The 18,319-nt window shown below is 43.6% G+C and overlaps 1 long non-coding RNA gene across 1 annotated transcript; it reads right to left on the bottom strand.

Moving 5' to 3' along the window:
- Positions 1–725: 725 nt before the first annotated feature.
- LOC102013520 lies at positions 726–10,168 on the bottom strand. Its single transcript, XR_264230.1, has 4 exons — positions 10,119–10,168; positions 9,687–9,793; positions 1,402–1,494; positions 726–1,020 (listed from the first exon to the last, which is right to left on the bottom strand). It is a non-coding gene; the product is annotated as an uncharacterized LOC102013520 (long non-coding RNA).
- Positions 10,169–18,319: the final 8,151 nt, after the last annotated feature.

Genomic DNA, 18,319 nt, shown 5'->3' with positions numbered 1-18,319 from the left:
TTCCTTTGCCCATGGGCATGCACCACACATGCAAAGCCCGGGTCTGCATGACTAACCCCGAGACCCACAGCTCTCCCCCAGCAGCATCCATCAAGAAAGACAGGAAAATCCAGCCAGAGTGTCCTGTCCCAGATTAACATCACTCGTACTGTCTCCGATCGGCTTTCAAAACATTCTGCAATTACAGAGCGGCCTTTATTGTTGAGCGCTTGTGTGGCATGTTCTTTTGGCAAAGTGTTTTATAATTAGCTTGTCAATTGTTTCTTAAACCCTTAATGAGAAATGTTTACCCTGTCTTAGAGATGAGGGAACTGAGCCCAGAAGGATCAGAAAACCACATCTGAAATCATACAGTGAAGTTTAGCCCTCTCCACAAGGTGTCTTTGTCTGCTTGCTTTGACCCTGACATGGAGCTGCTCACGGTGCCAGCAAAGATCCTGCAAGCAGGGGGTTACGACGACGGGGGTACGACGGGACGACACCTAGAGCCACATCCAACGCAGCTTTGTAACAAAAATCAGATTATTATCATTTTAAGTGTCTGCTGAGTTTATGAATTGAACAAGTAAATCTCACTTTTTAAGAATAATTTAAAGAGCCTCTTTCTGATTTCTGTTCATTGCTAGTTTACTGTATAGTTTCTGGTTTATGTAGTAGATTCTAAAAATCAGTACAATAGTTACTACAGCTTCTACTGTAAGTAGAGAAAACTCTTCGCAAGCAGCACCAATTATGTCACTTTATTTGCAGTTTAATCGGAATCTCTTTGCCGTTAGTTGAGAGATAACCACTGTTATCCTCAGAGGGAGGTGGAGCCGAGTCAGGTGGAATGGTGGATAACAAGGAGAAATCAGGGGAAGACCGCGCTGAGTCCCCGCCCCGACACAACTTCCTCCTCGGGTTCTATAGAACCGCATCATGAGAGCGCAGTCTCCTTTGACTCGGGCGTGACTGGGACAGATGTAGGATGAAGGCGTCTTGAATGTGGGCACCGCTGCTTTTGGATCATCTTCCTGTGCTCTTGTCCAGAGGGAGAAAGATAAGGAATAAGTCAGTCTCAAGGCAACCGATGAAGCTCTGAGCCAAGTTCACTGGCAGCTCAGGCTCCAATCTGCTCGCCAGGGCAGGCAGGTCTTCCCCCACGTGTACCCATCCAAGTGGGGCCTGCCCATCACCGGGGTATCTGCCCCCTGGCTATTGCAAGAAAAGCAGAAATTCGCTCCCCAGAGACTCGCTGTCTCTTGAAAGCCCACCCAGGAATGAAAGAGGGGCTTACTGGTTTGATCTTGCTCCTGAGGATAACATTTAACTAATCCTGGATCTCAAAACATTTTATGACTTGATTTTATTGACCAGAATAAAACTGTTCTTTATTGATTGATTGATTCAACCTATACTTACTGAGGACTTCCTCTGTGCCAGGCATCGTAGTTGTCCCTTAGGATTAAATGGTAAACTGCGTAGCAGGGCCTCTGCTCTCTGGAAGCTCACAGTCTAGAAAGAGAAGAACCTAAAACTAAACAATCACACAAGCGCACGCAGATCTCTGTAAACCAGCCTGTGTGTGCAGCACTGACTTGTGAAAACTGTCTATACCTGACATGCACTGTAGGAAGGGCGCTTTCCCCCAGTAGGTGAGAGCCGGCTCAGCTAACGGATATCTGCGGACCCCAGAGCCAGGGCCTGCAGCCCGCATGTGCTTCTCAGCAGAGGAGCACCGTGCTCTACTCCACAATAGCCTCTCTTTGTTTGGGTGTTGTGGGAAATAATTTGACCCAAAATACCTCACAAAAGCTGTGATGACGATACTGATGTGACAGAGAAATGAAGAAACGGTAAGTGGAACGTTCAGAGCCTCGGTGTCGTTGTTAGAAGCATCCATGGAGTGGTTATCCGAGGCAAATGGGTGTGGAGGGCCTTCTCTGACAGGATCGGGGTGTTAGACTGAGGCCCCTGGGTGCTGACTAGTGACCACGTCTGCTGGTGGGGAGAGACGGAGTGGAACATGGCCCGGCTTCAGTCGGTTGTCAGACTGTTATAGAGGAATTTGTTGAGGCTTTTGGAATTTAGGAATTAGCTTTCCTTAGACTAATGGCACTCAAGCTTCCACCCAGCCTTGTTGCCCTCCCTCCTCAACTTGGAGCAAGGCTCCCTTCACGTTCCTGCAGGTCTGCTGCCTCCGCCAGGAACTTCGGTGCTTCTTTTCACCCAGAGGGACCTCTACTGAAAACTTTGCATGTTTAGTTCAGTCCCGGCATCTGTTTCTCTCGGGACGCAGACTATCACACCATCCTGATGGGGTCTCAACTACCGGGGCCAAGCACTATTCAGTACGACGATTTCTAGGAATTCTCCCTCCGCACTAAAACCTCTGATGACAGTTGTGGTAAGTGTTGTCAAGACAGACCAATGACTCATGGAGCAAATAAAAATTTTGGGTATCAGGGAATGCCACTTGAGGAAATCACATTTAAATTGAAACCTGAAGGATACTAAGGAGCTCGTTCACTACATAAACACTGATGGAGCACCTCCTATGCACCAGACACCATCGTACATGTTGAAGGCACAAAGATAAATATAAAGAACCCCCACTGGGTATGATGGCGGTGCAGTCCTGTAACCCCACTTAGTCCAAAAGAGGATCATGAATTTATGGCCTGACTGGGCGGCTTAGAATATGCTTCAGATTAAAAAGCAAAGGGCTGGAAATGTAGCTCTGTGGTAGAGAACTTGCCCAGCATGCACGGAGCCTTGGGTTCAATGCCCAGTACAAAAGAAGAGGAGGAAGAGGAGGAGGAGGAAGTGGAGGAGGAGGGAGAAGAGAAGGAGAAGGGCAGGGGAAAGAGGATGAAGGAAAGAGAGAAGGAGGTGAGCTGTGGGGATTTCCGAGCACACAAAGCCCCAGGGTACAGCACGATGGAGAAGTGTGGCGAAACCAAAGGCCAGTGGGCTGGAGTTGAGAAAGAGAGAGGAAAGATCAAATTAGACAAGCTCTAGTGTGGCGGGGGGGTGGGGGGCTGTTGCCATTCTAAAAAGCTTTACAGGTCTTCCTGGGTGCTTCTTCTCTCCTCTGGAATGGAATGGAAAGCCCCAGAAGAGTTTTGGCCAGAAGGGCCACATGAATTGACATTAATATTTTTAAAAGACCATTCCAATTGCTGTGATAGAAATAGATTGCAGGGAAGCTATGGTAGGCAGGAGCACAAGGATCTTCTCCAATATTCCCATCCTCCCATTATTCAGTCCGACACTAACCTAGGTACTGCTGTGAAGGGATTCTGCAGGTGGAATTAAAGTTACCAAGCAGTAGACCTTAAATAAGCAGATCGTCCTAGATTACCTAAGTGGGACCATGCTAATCACTGACTGGTGGGGAGAGGGGAAGGAAACAAGGCAGCACAAGAGCACAAAAGCAAGGCAGAGGAGAAATGAGGCAAAGGCGAAAGTCAGAGAGATTTGAGGCAACAGCAGGCTGAGACCTGCAGATCCTGTCTTTGAATATGGAACAAGGTAGGCCATGAGCCAAGGATTACAGCTATGTAGTGTCTAAAAGTTGGGAACAACCCCCAAAGAATGGCCAACAAGGAGTGGGGACCTCAATCTTACATTCTAGCCACAACTTGAATGAACTTGGAAGTAGACTCATCCCAGGATATTTCAGGAAAGAATGTAGATCTGTCAGTGCTTTCAACACTGTGAGACCCCAAGCAGAAAGCCAGTCAAGCCTACTGCACTGCTCTAAAACTATGAGCTGGCAATTAGTTTTGTTTTCAGCTGCTGAGTTTGTGATAATTTGTTATAGCAGTAGCAGAAAACTAATGCAGGAATAAGGGCATTAATTAAGAAATTATTGAAAAATTCTAGCAAGAGCTGATGTCATGAACCAGGCAACAGCATGGAAGTAAAGCAAAACGGTAAGATCTGTATATATTTTGAAGATAGAGCCTGTAGGCTCTGTTGATGTGGTATATAATGGGGGGAGCTGACGGTGACACCCAGAGTTCTGGTCTGAGCAATTGGAAGCATAGAGCTTCCTATTTATGGAGTCACCTGTGGGAGGAACGGTTTGTGAAGAAGAATTTAGAGAGGTAGGTAGCAATCAAATTATACAGAGGAATTGGATAATTGGGAATTGCAATTTTAAAGTGTATCTTAAAAATAAAGGAAAATTACTGAACACTTTTAAGTTCCAAAATGCTAGAAACAGATTGACGTTTTCAAAACAACCCAAGGAACCCTCTGGTGGTGAAACTGATACAGTGAGGTGTACCTACCCAGTGTAAAGAGATGATGAAAGACATTTTCTCCATATTTAAAATGATCCAAAGTAGAGACAAGGACAGTTTCCCAGCTCAACAGAATGGGATTTCTCAAATATTAGTGAAGTAATAAAATGACAAATCATTTTGAAGGAAAAAATTCTCAGTGACCTCCAAAATTAACTTTAACTATTTTAACTATAATGTTACTTAAATATGTGTTAAGCAGGGCATAAGCAATGTGTAAATACAGCTCTTCTACCACCATTTGTGCAGAGAAAACACTAAGATATATATCTGAAATTTAGACTATGATGGAAGATGTTTTCAGGAAACTAAGTTTTCAAAGCTTGATTTAGTACTGAGGTTGACAAATGCAATCCGATTTTCTTTTTCTTTATTTCTTTTGTCTTTTATATCAAAATTTAAATGCAAATTCTTGCTAAAAAATGTATTGTTACTTACTAGTCCAAAATGATGTTACCTACTAGTTCAAGATAACCAGATATTATCCCCAAAATTACCAATAGGTAATCTTCAAAATGTATTTTTAATGAAGCACAATTTGACTCTGTAAAGTTTACTGCCATAAAGACGACACAGCATTGTGATACCTTAGAAATCTTCATTAACATGGTGTTTAATAGTTCGATTGAACATTTGTCACTAAATATTTACCTCTGCACTTATTATCAATGAATTACAGCAAATCGGCATATATAAAGGTACAATTTGCATGGTACATTTAGTGATGACACAGCAGTTTCTTCCAACTATAGCAAACCTATATACAAAGAAGGTAAAGAGAACAAAGTAAAGCTAGAAGGTTTAGAAAGGAACAAACAAAAGTGAACCTTGCAAATGGTATAATTTTGTGCAAAAAACTCTGAAAGAACCTTTGGATAACTTAGTAGGATAAGCTAGAGAATTTAGCAAATTTTCTGGAAGTTAAATCAAATAAATGTTGACATGATCTCATATACCAGCAGCAGCTGAAAAATGAAATTAAGGAGATATTATTGAAACTAGTACAAAAATGACCTAATAATGAGTATAACAGAAGAAGGGTAAGACATTTTTAAAGAAACATATAAAACTTTTGTGACCAGTATTGAAGAAGTTCTTCTTACATGGAAAGGTAGACTATGTTCATTCATTAGGAAATGAAGTATTTTGAAAAGGTCAACTCTCTATAATTTGATTCAGTGAAGTGCTTGTTACATCCTTAAGATTGTTTTTGAAAATTGACAAGCTGATTATAACTTTTACATATTCAAAAACTAAAAATAACCAAGACATTTCTAAGAAAACCAAAATGAGATAAGGATGGCATCCCCAATAAATATGATTTTAAGGCATTATCAAGCTAAAGTACTTCAACTATAATGTACTGTGCAGACATAGAAAAATAGACCAAGACAAACTAGAGACAGTTGACACAAATCAGTAAATACATGGACTATAGAAAAGAGAGTGATAGTACTGAGGGTTGATGAGGAAATGATGGAGGAAGTAATTCTCAGAAGTTGTTTTCTTAAGCAAAGAGGACAGTGGTCATTAAGGAAGAGAAATCGCAGTGGATTATGGGATCAGCACTAAGTAGGAAATTAATAAAGGGGGAAGGGACTCCAAAGTTGATAGGGACTATAAATTGGGAGTCTTAATGTGGTTAAAACATGATTTCAGTGAGAGTTCTTAAGCAAGCAACCGAAACGATAGTGGACCGTGATAAAGAAGAAAGTCAGAACTAGTGGTTTCAGGGAGCGGTTCCTTGTGTAGACTACAAGGCACGGGGCAAAAGCAAACGAGTGTCTGAGATGAAACAACGGAGGCCACTGGGGCCAAGGAAGCAAGAGGCTGACAGGGTGAGTAAGAAACCCACGGCACCTGGCTTTCGGCCAGGAGAAGGGCACATTCTCCCTGCGGGTTGGGATAGAGAGACTAGGAACCAGGTGCTGCGCCTCAGTCGGGGCGGCACTGTGCTCAGGGGGTTCCGGGGCGAAGGCAGTCAGCAGGAAGCTGGGGCAGCTAGACAGTTCATCCTCAAAGACGGGCATTTAGACAGGGGAGGAAGACACTCTCCACACCGCTCTGAAACCGTGAGGAAGAACACAACGGGGAAGAGTCCCCACTTGAAAAGGCTTCAGGGGAAATAGTATCACCTGAGGATTAGTTCAGTGGAGAAAAGTCTAGAAAAGAAGCTGAAAGCATAGAGAAGAATGATGATTATGGGGAAGAAGTTCTAGAGGTCGTAGGGCTCGAGTATTGAAGGAGGCAGATGGTTAAGGATTAGGTGAACAGGTGGGAAGGAGAGAGCTGCGTGGAGATGAACGCAGGACCTCGTGTGTGCTGAGATGGCTGCTCCACAGCAAGCCTGTCAGAAGGCTGAGCAGGGCAGGCGAACACCTAGATTTGGGTTAATTTGGCTGTGTCCTTGAAATAAGCCCCTGACTGGTGGGAGCCTTCCCTGGTCGTGGCAGCTCTAAGAAAATACACAACAAGCATAAGGCTTGTAGTTTTTCATGGGTGAGAAGGTAGGGTCTCCAGGCAGCCCAGTGTATCCTTCCCATGAGTGAACTCATGTCATGGTCCTTTAAATGTACCAGTGGATAAATTGTCCTCCTTCCTCAAGCCAAGAAAGAGAAATTTAAATTTGAAACTATTTCACTTAAGTAGTGGAAGTTATTTAATTTTGAATGTGAATGTTTTAATTAGAAGAAAGCTAATTCTTTACTCCGGGTTAGTAGATTAAGGCTGACTTGATATCAACCCTTTCTGAGGTGTGTTGTGTTCTGGGGGTTACACTGGTTTCCGTGGTAGTTCTAGGGAAAATGGCAGTATGCATACAAAAGAATTCTGCTGTATTGTAAAGGGCATGACACCGTGGAATGGCGATGGAGTGATTGGCCAAGCATGGTTTTATTATACATATCGGTAAGTTTTCTAGTTGTACGCAGCAAGGCAAACTTTAGCGGATTTGAGCAGAAAGGGTGTATATGAGGAGAGGGATAACTGAGGGGTCCCTTGTGAGGGGGACAGAGCAGTGCCACTAGATGACAGCCGTGTGCCTGCCAGGAGGGGCACCTTTTACTTTTTCACATAAAGGCCCTCCACAGAATGGCAGTGGTTTTGGGTGGAGACCTGGTAGAGAATGACAGAATCTCTAGCATGCTCCCACTGCCCCAGAGCTCTGATCTGGGAAGCCCTATGGGCTCTGCCCATGCCACTGGCATTCGTGCTACTGCTGCCAGAGAGAGCAGTCTCCAAGTCGCTGTGGCTCCAGGGTGGGGTGTTTTGGCACTAGCTTCAAAAAATGCAGGAGACGAAGTTCCCTGGCACATTCAGCTTCAGTGGTGAGCAGTGTCTGAAGCCATGTCCCAACATGGGAAGGGTTCAGACGCCGGCCAGCTAAGACGAGTGACACACACTTATTTGCTGTTGTTTCTCATCCTTGTGGGTTTTCTGTTTGCTTGTTTTGATTTGTATGTTTTTAACTTTTATGTTGCCTTTTACCCTAGCATTCTAAAATATAGCCAATGAGTGCTGCTTAAGTGCAAAAGAAAGCTGTAGGAAATCAGCACAAAGTTGAAAATAGCATCTGATTGTGGATGGGTGAGGACCTTCACTGGAGGGAGAAATAGTTTTTGCAATAATCATACTATCCTTCAGGCTCCTGAGATTCACTCCATTCACTGCGATCACCGTGCAAATGAGGCATTGTGAAAATTCAGGCATTATTTTGAAGTGAAGTCACTAGATATAATTAAGTTTAACTTACTTTCTCACTAAATTTGACCGTGCAACATTACTGCTCTTTGTATTATCTGTATCTATGATGGGTAATGACTACATGTAGCAGTGTCCATACTTGTAATTTTTCTCTGTTCATGTTGCTTGTTTTCACATTTTGGGCTGTATTTTGCCTCCTCCCCCCTCCCGTAGTGTGGACTGAACCTGTTACTATAGCAACATGCGTCTCAACCCTCAGTCACATGTCCTTGATCCTGACTCAGTTTAAATCAATTCAATAAATATTTATTTGCCTACTATGTGCAACACGTCACAGATCTAATTAAAGTTCCGTGAACCTTTTCCTGTCTCCCATCTCACAGCTCATAAAATACAAGCAGTGTCAGATAGGTGACAAAAACAAACGAGGTGAACCAAGAATATGAGCGAGAGGCACACAAAACAAATGGATCAAAGTTATCTGTGAAACATCAGTAAGATGCTTCTCTCACAGCTCTTCGTTATTCTTGTTATTGCTAATATCTGAAGGCACTCTCAGTATGTACGGAATTCAACACCGAAATCTCATTGCATCTGGAAGTCCCCGTGCAGGAGATAAAAAACTGTGATGGGTACATGGAAGAAAGGATGTTTCATATGAGAGATGTCTATTTTATTTTTAATTTTCTTTTCCAATATGCATCAATTATAGTTCCTAAAAATAAGAAATGATTTTTAAGAAATGTGCACTTGAGATTAAGAGAAATGGTTCTGAAGCACTTAAAATTTATAAGAATTTAATTAAAGTCTAATTGTTTAAATATGTTAGATGCAATTAGAACCCATTTGTTGCTAATACTATATTTTTTACGCTTAACAAGAGACGCAGTGCCTATTCCCTTGGAAAGCAATGGTTTAGAGCTTGTCAAAGCCCAGGGGAATTGAGCTAAATGGTTCCTATGAACCCATGTTAAAATCTCATTAAGAACCTAATAAACACACAGCTATAGCTTTTAGTCTAAGCATGTATCTTGTCACTTGGTCCTGTAGGCACAGGTTAGCTATTGCTAGTAAATTTAGTGTGCATTGGAGGTACTTCTACGAAAGACGATTTCTGTGATGGTGACAGTGCTGACTAACAGGTACTGAAAGGAAGAGTCTGCTGGTCTAAAAACAAACGATGTCACACACATGGCCGGCTCAGAATCGTGTCCAGGCACTTGAATTTGGCGATGTTCGAGCGAGTGTGTTTAGCTCCGCTCTGGTTTACACACTTTTCGCCTGTGTGACCCTTCCTGCCCTGCAGCTGCCCCTCCACTGCCGCCGTCCCGTTCTAGCCACTTACCCGACTGCATCACCTCTGAGCAAATGGCCTTGTTTCCGGAATTCTGTGCCCACAGGAGCGTTCGCCCGGCGCTCCCCCAAGTCCCGCCTTGGGGAGTGGGTGTGTAAGGGTTGGCTCAATGTCCTCACGTTGCTCCCACTAACAAAAGCTCTCAGGCACCGATGGCGCCGTTACCCAGCAGATAGTCTACCGGGCGTTCAGCGTGTATTTTCTTCTTTCAATTGTAAATTATGTATATTTTTCGGTTTTGAAGCAGAAGTTTTATTTTTAAAGCAATACATTATTGTAGTAAAAAAACAAAAAAGTACTGACTTTTATGAAAGGAAATGGACAGTTCCCCTCCCAGGTACCTTTCATGGTTCTCTTCCTTGTCTTCTGTCCCATGGCCTCCGAAGCCACCCTTCCCTCTGGCCCGGACCGCGTCCTCTTGTAGGGATCCCTTTGGGAAGTGCTTCTCCTACGGGACAGTCAGGAGGGGGCTTGGCACAGCGGCTGCTTAGCATGGCCAGAAAAGTTGGGCTCAGCTACAGCTGAGGGTGAGAGTGGCAGCGTAGCCAAGCAGAGCACCGGCCAGTGCCAGCGGAGCTAAGCCAGTGAGCAGACCCAAAGGGTACTCACAGGCTAAAGAAAGCGGCAAGGCAAAGGTTGGAGAAAGGCAGCAGGAGGTACAGAATAAGGATGACTGACAGGGCCCAGGGCTCCCTGAAGGTGTATGCGTTTCTTTATGTGGGGGGCTCTGGCTATGGGGAACCCCAGTGGGTCAGTGAGGACAGGGCTGGCACCGTGACACTCTTCTGAACTTCAGCTCTGGTAATGGTCTGCTCTGTCTGGTGCCTCCTTTCCTCCAGCTCTCTCTCTCTGTTAGACTAGAAGTAGTTGCCGTCTCTTCCACCTAAAAACAAAAGACAAGTGACAGACCCTCTGGCATCTCTGTCCCTCCCCCGACTACTCCAGGCAGTGTCCCTACTGCAGTCCTACACACAGTTCTCAAACAAAGAAGACAAGCTCACTGTCTCTGCTCTCACCGCCCAGTTTGGATGGTTCCATCTTCTGCCCCTCCACTTTGCTGAAAGCTCTTTTCACCAAAGTTATACTTCCCTTCTTATTGCTGTCATTAACTGTGGGTTACGTGCTTTTGCCTCTACTTGGATTCACTCCTTGGAGGTCTGAGTCTTTAGCCCATTTCCTCCTTGTCTTAGTCACTTTCTCGTTGCTGAGACAAAGTACCCAACACTTACGTATTACAGGAGGGAGGGGTTTACCTTGGCTTTAAGTTTCAGAGGTCTCAGTCCATGGTCAGCTGGCTCTAAGAAGGGATGGCGTAGTGGAAGGAGCTGGTGGAGGAAAGCTGCTCATATCATGGTGGGAAGGACACATATGGGGAGAACAGAGGAGCAGCTTGGGAAGGTGACGCCCCCAGGGAGCTGCCTCATCCAAGGAGAGAACACCTAACAACGCTGCCGAGTGTACAGCCCTCATAATCAGGTCACTGCTTTTTTTTTTAAATTTTATTTTTAGAGACAAAAGAACCAAAAATGTATTAACAAACACAGAGACATAAATGAAACAACATAAAAACAATGAAAACAATATAGAATTTCAGATAGGGTGAACAGAAATTAACCACAGTTATTGTATTACATATTGTTATCCTCGTATTGGTTACTCAGATAAACAAATACAAACATACAAGAATGATCAAACAATCATATATCAACTGTTCCTTTCAAGAAAGCAATAGAAATTGATAGTATAATTAGCCCTGCCATCTTATATATATATATATTTTTTTCCCTTTCTTCTTTATTTTCTCCTTCCCCTCGTCCCAGTCATTTTTTCCTTTTGAGTAGTTTCTTTTCCTTAATGCAGTCACTTCTAAAAGTTCCACCTCTGAACGCATGAGGCTTTGGGGGAATCCATAACATTCTTCTTTTGCCACCTCTGGCAGCCCCTTCTGCTGATTCTGTTCTCTCTGTACAGTGTCTTTTCCTCTCCTCAGTGGGACTGTATTCCTCCACTCAGTTTGAAAACAAGGCAATATGCTACCTACTTCACTTTCATCTTCTCATCTTTATTTATTTGTTCAGAATTTCTTTATGGTGTAAATTTTTGCTGACTCGGTGGTGCAGGCACTGTGCATACATAACTTCTAGCTACTACACCTAACTTAGAAGATAGGATATTTTTGTCTCATAGATGGTGTTATGGTCTGTGTCTGGACGCCTCGTGCAGTCATGGGGCAGGCTTGTAGAGTTTATGATTGATCCGTGATCCATTGCTAGGATTATGCATATGAGTGTTACATCCGCCTTGGGGTGGATAGTTTGCACATGTAAGGGAGAGAAAGAGGCTGCCTGCTGCCACTCCCCCTTTTGCTCTTGCTGTTTTTTGCTGTTTTCCACAGCCATGAACTGTTGCCCTCTGCCATGTGTCACTCTGCCTTGGAGCTAGCCGGACTGAAACCTCCACAGACTGTGAGCTAAATAAACTTTTCCTTCCCTAATTTTGGGTGTCAGGTATTTTGTCTCAGCAATGAGAGAAGAATAACCGAAACAGAATTTGGTACTAGAAGTGGGATCGTTGCTGTGACTATACCTGACCATGCAGTCCAATAGCCTTTGGAAATGGTTTGTGGGAAGTGTTTGGAAAGGTTTGGAGACGTCACCTGAAAGAGTAGAGCTAGAACCCCTTCAGCTCTTCTCTATGGGAGATTCTGGTCATAGCTCAGAAGACCAGAAGGCTGATAGAAATCCTGCTGGCAAAGACCGGGTTCAGGAGGTTTCTGCTGGGAAGAAGAACTGCAGTGGGTGCTGGTCTCAGATGATGTATGTTATGGCTTGGCAGAAATTTCATGTTCAGAGACTTTGCCTGAGACTGAGATTAAGGGCAGTGGACTGATTAATCTGGCAGAAGAAATTTCAAGGCAGTCGAATGTTGAGGCTGTGGTATGGCTGTTGTTGGGGGCTTTTAGCCAGATTTATATTGAGAATCAAGAGCAAAGAGCCCAGCAGGATGATTTAAAATGTTGTGAGTTTGGCCAGAAAGGAAGCTCCAGTAAACCTGTGGACTGCAAAGATAGAGCTGAGGAGATCTCTATTGCTGAGGAAGAATGGGAGAATAGAAAAGATGGCCTGGGGGCATCACTAGGAGCAGCAAGTCTCCACCCTTTGCAGCCTCAGAACTGCAAAGGTGAAAGACCTTGCCTTGAGGAGAAATTTGCAGAGTGCCATATTCCAGAATGGCGGCAGCATAGAGGATCTGTTCCTCAGAATCAGGTCAGAGTGCCCAGCGATCCAGGCACTCGATCCCTATGGCCAAAAGAGAGGAAAGCTTGGCTACTGCTCCAGGTGGCAGCAGACCTTGGCATCATCCACGTGGCCCTGGTTTTAGGTACATGCAGAATGCAAGAGTTCTGAGGTTAAAAGGGCTTCCACCTCAATCTCAGAAGGCCTGGGAGGCCAGGCAGTGTGCTCCTGAGAGGGCTGTGTGAAGCTGTGATAGTGAAGCGAGAGGTGCAGTGTGGACCTCAGAAGTTTAGAAAAGCCAGGGACAAGGATTGTCTGAGGAAAGCTGCAGGAAAGAGCAAAGCGGGCCCAAGAGAGAAGCCCTAGGAGCTACAACCACCAGAAGTTCCATAGGGGTGGAGTCACGCAAGGTCTTTGAAGCTCACAATTTATCATAGATTGCTTGGGATATTCCACATGTGAATACAGGACTTAATGTCTTTCCTATGGGATTTTGGACTTGCTTTGGTCCCAATGCTCTGTGTCCCCCTGTTTGTACCTTTTGGAATGGTACTGTTTATTTTGTGCCATTGAATGTTGGATGTGTTTAACTTTTCATTTGTACAGGGGCTCACAGCTAAGAGTTTGCCTTACAACTCGGAGGAGACTTGGGACTTGGACTTTTCAGCAATGCTGAAACTGTTAGGATTTTAGCAACTCTTAGAGATGGACTAAAATGTCTTTTACATAAAGGGATGTAGATGAGTCTTTGGGGGGCCAGGAGTGTTATGGTTTGTGTCTTGATGTCCTCCCAAAGCCTCGTGCACTCATGGGGCAGGCTTTTAAAGCTTATGATTGATCCGTGATCCAATGCTGGAATTACGGGTGTGAGTGCTACATCTGCCCCGGGGTGGGTAGTTTGCATATGTAAGGGAGAGAAAGAGGCTGCTTGCTGCCACTCCTCTCTTTTACTCTTGCTGTTTTTTGCTGAACAAAAAATTTCTTCTGCCAGATTTTTTGTTTTTTCCGCAGCCATGAACTGTTGCCCTCTGCCATGTGTCACTCTGCCTTGGAGCCAGCCGAGTACGGACTGAAACCTCCACAGACTGTGAGCTAAATAAACCTTTCCTTCCTTCTTTTTGAGCATCAGGTATTTTGTCTCAGCAGCGAGAGAAAAGTAACCAACACAGATGGTGAAACTGAGGCTGGAAGTTTTCCTACCGCTGCAGCTCTTAATACAAAAGAGACAGACCAAAGACCTGAATTCACAGTTCTTTCCATTTCATTAAGATACCTTTTAAAAGCACTTTATCTTCAATCAACCATCTTCTGCCAGGAGCTTTCCCACCCTTTATCTCATTAAATCAGTTGGATTATTAGCCTATGTCCTCATATTACTTTTGAAACATAGAAGGAAAGATTTACAGGCAGTGAAAGCCTAAAATTCCATACCTTTGTTATCAGCACCATCAAATGTGTTTCCACACGATCCAGACAAGGGTAGTAATAAATCGGGTGGCTGGATTCTCTAATTTATTCACACCTTCATGGAACTTACAATATGATGGTAAGGGTGGAGTGCAGTTTTCATCTAAGAAGAGTATAAGGGAAGAAAAGCATACAATTAAATAAGACCTAATAAGGAAGTCTGACCCACATTGAGGGATCAGTGAAGCTTCCCTCAAGAAGCAATATGTGATGTGAGGTCTAAGTGAACAGCAGTATTTAACCCCGCAGGTAGAGAAGGGAGAGCCTTTCAAGGGGAGGAAAGAGAGAGTGGAAAGGCTCTAATGCTTTCAAAATCTAAAAGGTCAGGGCCAAGAGCAACCAAAGAAGTCAATAAATATAGACGGGGCCAGACCATGCCACACACGCATCATTCGTTTCAGCTTAAGAATCACGGTCCAGGAGGGCAGAGCTCCAGTCATAAAATCTGTGTTTTCAAACGTTTACTGTGACTGCAGTGTGGAGGACCTGGCACAGGGGCCCATGCAGAGTCATGGAAGATAGTCAGGAAGCTGCTACTGAGTCAGAGGGGAGACAGTGATGGTGGGGACAGAGGAGGATCCTCACCAGGAACACATAGGGAGCTCGTTTGATATGTACAGAGGAGGTAGAAGCAGGACATGCTGAGAGAGTGAATGGATGTGAGAAGTAGTAGCGTATAAGGTATTAAATTGTACCCTAGAAGTCAGTGATGCCAAATGGGGTAACTGGTGGGGCCAAGGGGTAAGCAGAAGTCAGGGAAATTCTGGTTTGAAGAGGTATGGGGTAAACAATGAGTTTGTGGCACAATGAGACAATCACTGTGGACTAAGAGACACACTGAGGAGCTCTCATTCCTGGAGTGGTAACTAGGCCATGGGCCGTGGGTGAGGTCATGGAGAAGGAAAAGAGCACAGAGAACAGAGCCTAGTGCTGAGCCTCCCTGAATACCTTCATCTAAAACACTCCCTACCTGATCATTTAAAAGCACACACTTTCTGAAGAGATTTCTGTTGTTTTAAAAATTTCTCTTAACTAGATTTTAAAATCTTAACCTCAGTAAGAAATCTTTAAAAATCTATACCTCACTGACTCCAAGTGAACCTGTAATGCTTTATTTATTAAAAGGTAAAGCATGCAAAGTATGGGCATTTGTTTAAGTCTGGAGGTGAACACATGTGTGTTTGATATAGGTCACTGTATTTTTCAAATGAATGACATATTTCATTACTAAGGAACAAGAGCAATATCAAAAAGTTCCAGTCAATAAAACTTACACTGACAAAAACTCAGGACAGAAAACTACATACCAGTAGTTAAGAGAAGAATAAAGGGTTAGAGACATTGCCAAAGAGCCTTGTGGCCCAAACAGGAAAAGTTTCATGCTCTGTGTAAGAAGAGGTTTCACGAAAGATGCTGCTGATAACTTTGTAGGATAGGAATGTCCAATATTATAAAAGACCATAGTAAGTAACTATCGTTATGTACCTTGACTCTGTTTATATTTCAGGGTAATGAGAAGCAGTAAGTTAGGCAAGATTATTTTCTTTGGCTGTACAGAAAGGTGATTAGGCTGGCTTAATGAATTGAAGCTGCTGAGCCTTTTCCGCAGGAATGTTATTTAAAATGTGGAAGCAAACTTTATCAAAACCAAGCTCAGTCCCTGTGTGGGATGAATGGTGTCCTCCAAGAAGTCATGCTCACCGGGAACCTCAGGGTGTAATCATATTCAGAAGAAAAGATTTTGCAGGGGTAATTAAGGGGAGGATCTCTGTGTAGGATCATCCCAGACTGGCTTTATCCTAAATCAAAATATTGGTGTCCTTATACAGGAGAGAAAATGGGAAGACCAGAGACACAGAAGGAAAGGCCAACAATTGCCAGCAACCTCCAAAGCTAAGGAGAGAGGCATGGAATGGGTTCTGCAGAAGAAATTAGCTCTTACGGCATCTTGGTTTGGGTTTCTCGCCTTCTGAGAACAAACTCTGCTTTACTGAGCCACACAGTTTGTGGCACTAACGGCAGCAGCCTAGCAAACCAATCCACAGAAGCTCTTGAGAAGTTGGCAGCAATTCTTTGACAGCGACTAGAATCCTGGAGCGTGGGGCTGCACAGAGCACCAGGGTAGGCGGTGGCCTAGAAGGGTGGAGAGGAGAGGAATGTGCATCTTCACGGCTGGTCAAGGTTTTATAGTTTGGATCTTATGTGTCTCCCAAGACCTGTGTGTTAAAAACTTGACCCCAGAGTAGTGTTAGTAATAGGCAGTGGAACTTTCCACACTTGAGGCTTCATGGAAGAATCTTAGGTCACGGGCGCATGTCCTTAAAGGGGACTGTGGGATGCACACCTCCCCTTGCTCTCTTTTGCTGGCTGGAGTTGAAGTGAGCAACTTTGCTTCGCCATGCACTCCCTGCCTTTACCATCTCGTGCCTCTAATGAGAGGTCTGATCGCAGACATCTGAGCTCTGAGCCCAAATCTTTTCTCTTTATAAGTTGCTTAATTAAGGCATTTGTTGCAGTAGTGGAAAGCTAACATCACCACTTAGAATCAAATATAGGTCAAAACCACTCCTTCTTTCCCAGGAAGGCTAGAAACAGGCTACTAATCTTGTTGATTTTCCTCGTATGTGATGAATTGGTTTCCCCTTGTGCCTTTCAGAAGTTTGTCTTAGACATTTAGGATTTCTACTATGATTTGTCTGGGTGTGTATCTTGTTGCACTTATCTTACTTACAGATATTTGACCTTGTTAGCTTTATAGATTTTTTTAAATTAGATTTTTGATGTTTTAAGCCATAATTCCTTCTATTATTTTTTCTGTTCCTTCTTTCCTTTCCTTCTAGTATCCCTATTTTACATATGTCAGCATTCTTAGTAGTCTTCCACATTTCTCTGAGGCTCTGTTAAATTTTCTTCCTTTTTGTCCTCTCTGTTGTTCCTATTGCATAATCTTTATTGATCCATTTTCAAGTTCATTAATTCCTTCTTCTGCCAGTTAGAATCAACTGTTGAGCCGCTGTATTGAATTTTTCATTTCAGTTCTCTTAAGATTTATTTTCAGAATCTCCATGTAGTTCTTTTGACTAATTTATGTCTGCAGACAACCACCATTTCATGCCCTCATACCTTTCATTGTTTCTTTAAACACAGTTTCCTGTAGTGCTTTGAGAATGAGGATAATAATTTCTAAGTCTTGTTTTAAATTCAACATCTGAACCCATCAAGGGCAGTTTCTGCTGCCTGTTCATTTCCCATATGTGGGTCAAATGTTCCTCTACCCTTGCAGGGCTCTTTACATCTATCTGTTAAAAATTTTCCCTGAGTGTGGTGGTGGATGCCTACAATCCCAGCACTCAGAAGGCTGAAGGCAGGAGAATTGCTGTAAGTTTGAGGCCAGCCTGGTCTACAAAGTGAGTTCAAGACCAGCCTGAACTGCATAGCAAAACCATGTCTCAAAAAGACAAAAATGAATAAATAAAAATAAATAAATAAATAAATTTTTTAAATGGACATTTTGGGTAGTAATTCTAATACTGTTCTCCCCTTGCACCAGGGCATGTTTTACTTGTTGCTTGTTTGTTTGTTCAGCAACTTTGGCGGAATATTTTTGGTGAAGTCTCTTTCCCCTGCAATGCAAAGCCTCTCATGTCTTTCCTGAGGGTACAGTCATAGGCATGTACACATCTGACCTGGGACTGCTGTGATTTTACCAGCGCTCTCTTTGTGTCTTTCGCTGATCTCTAATAGGTTGTCTGTCTCTGCAGTTCTCACGCCCAGGTGTTAAACTTTAGCAATTGCTGACTGGTTGCTCTATTGTCCTGACAGCACCTTGAGGTGTACACTGCTCCACACTATTATCCAGTTAAATTCAAGCTATTTCGTAAAGGCAGCCCTTGAAATTAATCTTGGAGGTTTGTTCTTTGGACCCCAGGAATCCTCTTCTCAGTGGTCTCTTTCCCCGGCTGTCTTGGAAAACTAGGTTGTCTACAGTTTAGCTTGTTATGCTCTTAAAGCTATCAGCCTCTTTTTAGTCGTTTATACCCCAAACTCCGTTGTTTTTGAGAGTTCGTAGGCTTGAAATTTCCCCCACTGTCTCCTTTAAGTAAAATCAGTTCTTGGGAGAGAACTGTGAGCTGTTCTTACAGACAGCTGCTTCTTTAGGCAAAATCTGTTGTGCTTATCTCTCTCTTTTTTTTTTTTTTTTTGTCTTTTTGAGACAGGGTCTCGCTATATAGTTCAGGCTGGCCTTGAGCTCATTCTGGAGCCCAGGCTGG

Source organism: Chinchilla lanigera, unplaced genomic scaffold, assembly GCF_000276665.1.
Source record: "Chinchilla lanigera isolate Chin_1 unplaced genomic scaffold, ChiLan1.0 scaffold00099, whole genome shotgun sequence".
Taxonomy (NCBI): domain Eukaryota; kingdom Metazoa; phylum Chordata; class Mammalia; order Rodentia; family Chinchillidae; genus Chinchilla; species Chinchilla lanigera.
The sequence above is the reverse complement of the archived record's forward strand: the minus strand, read 5'-3'. Positions and strand labels throughout refer to the sequence as shown.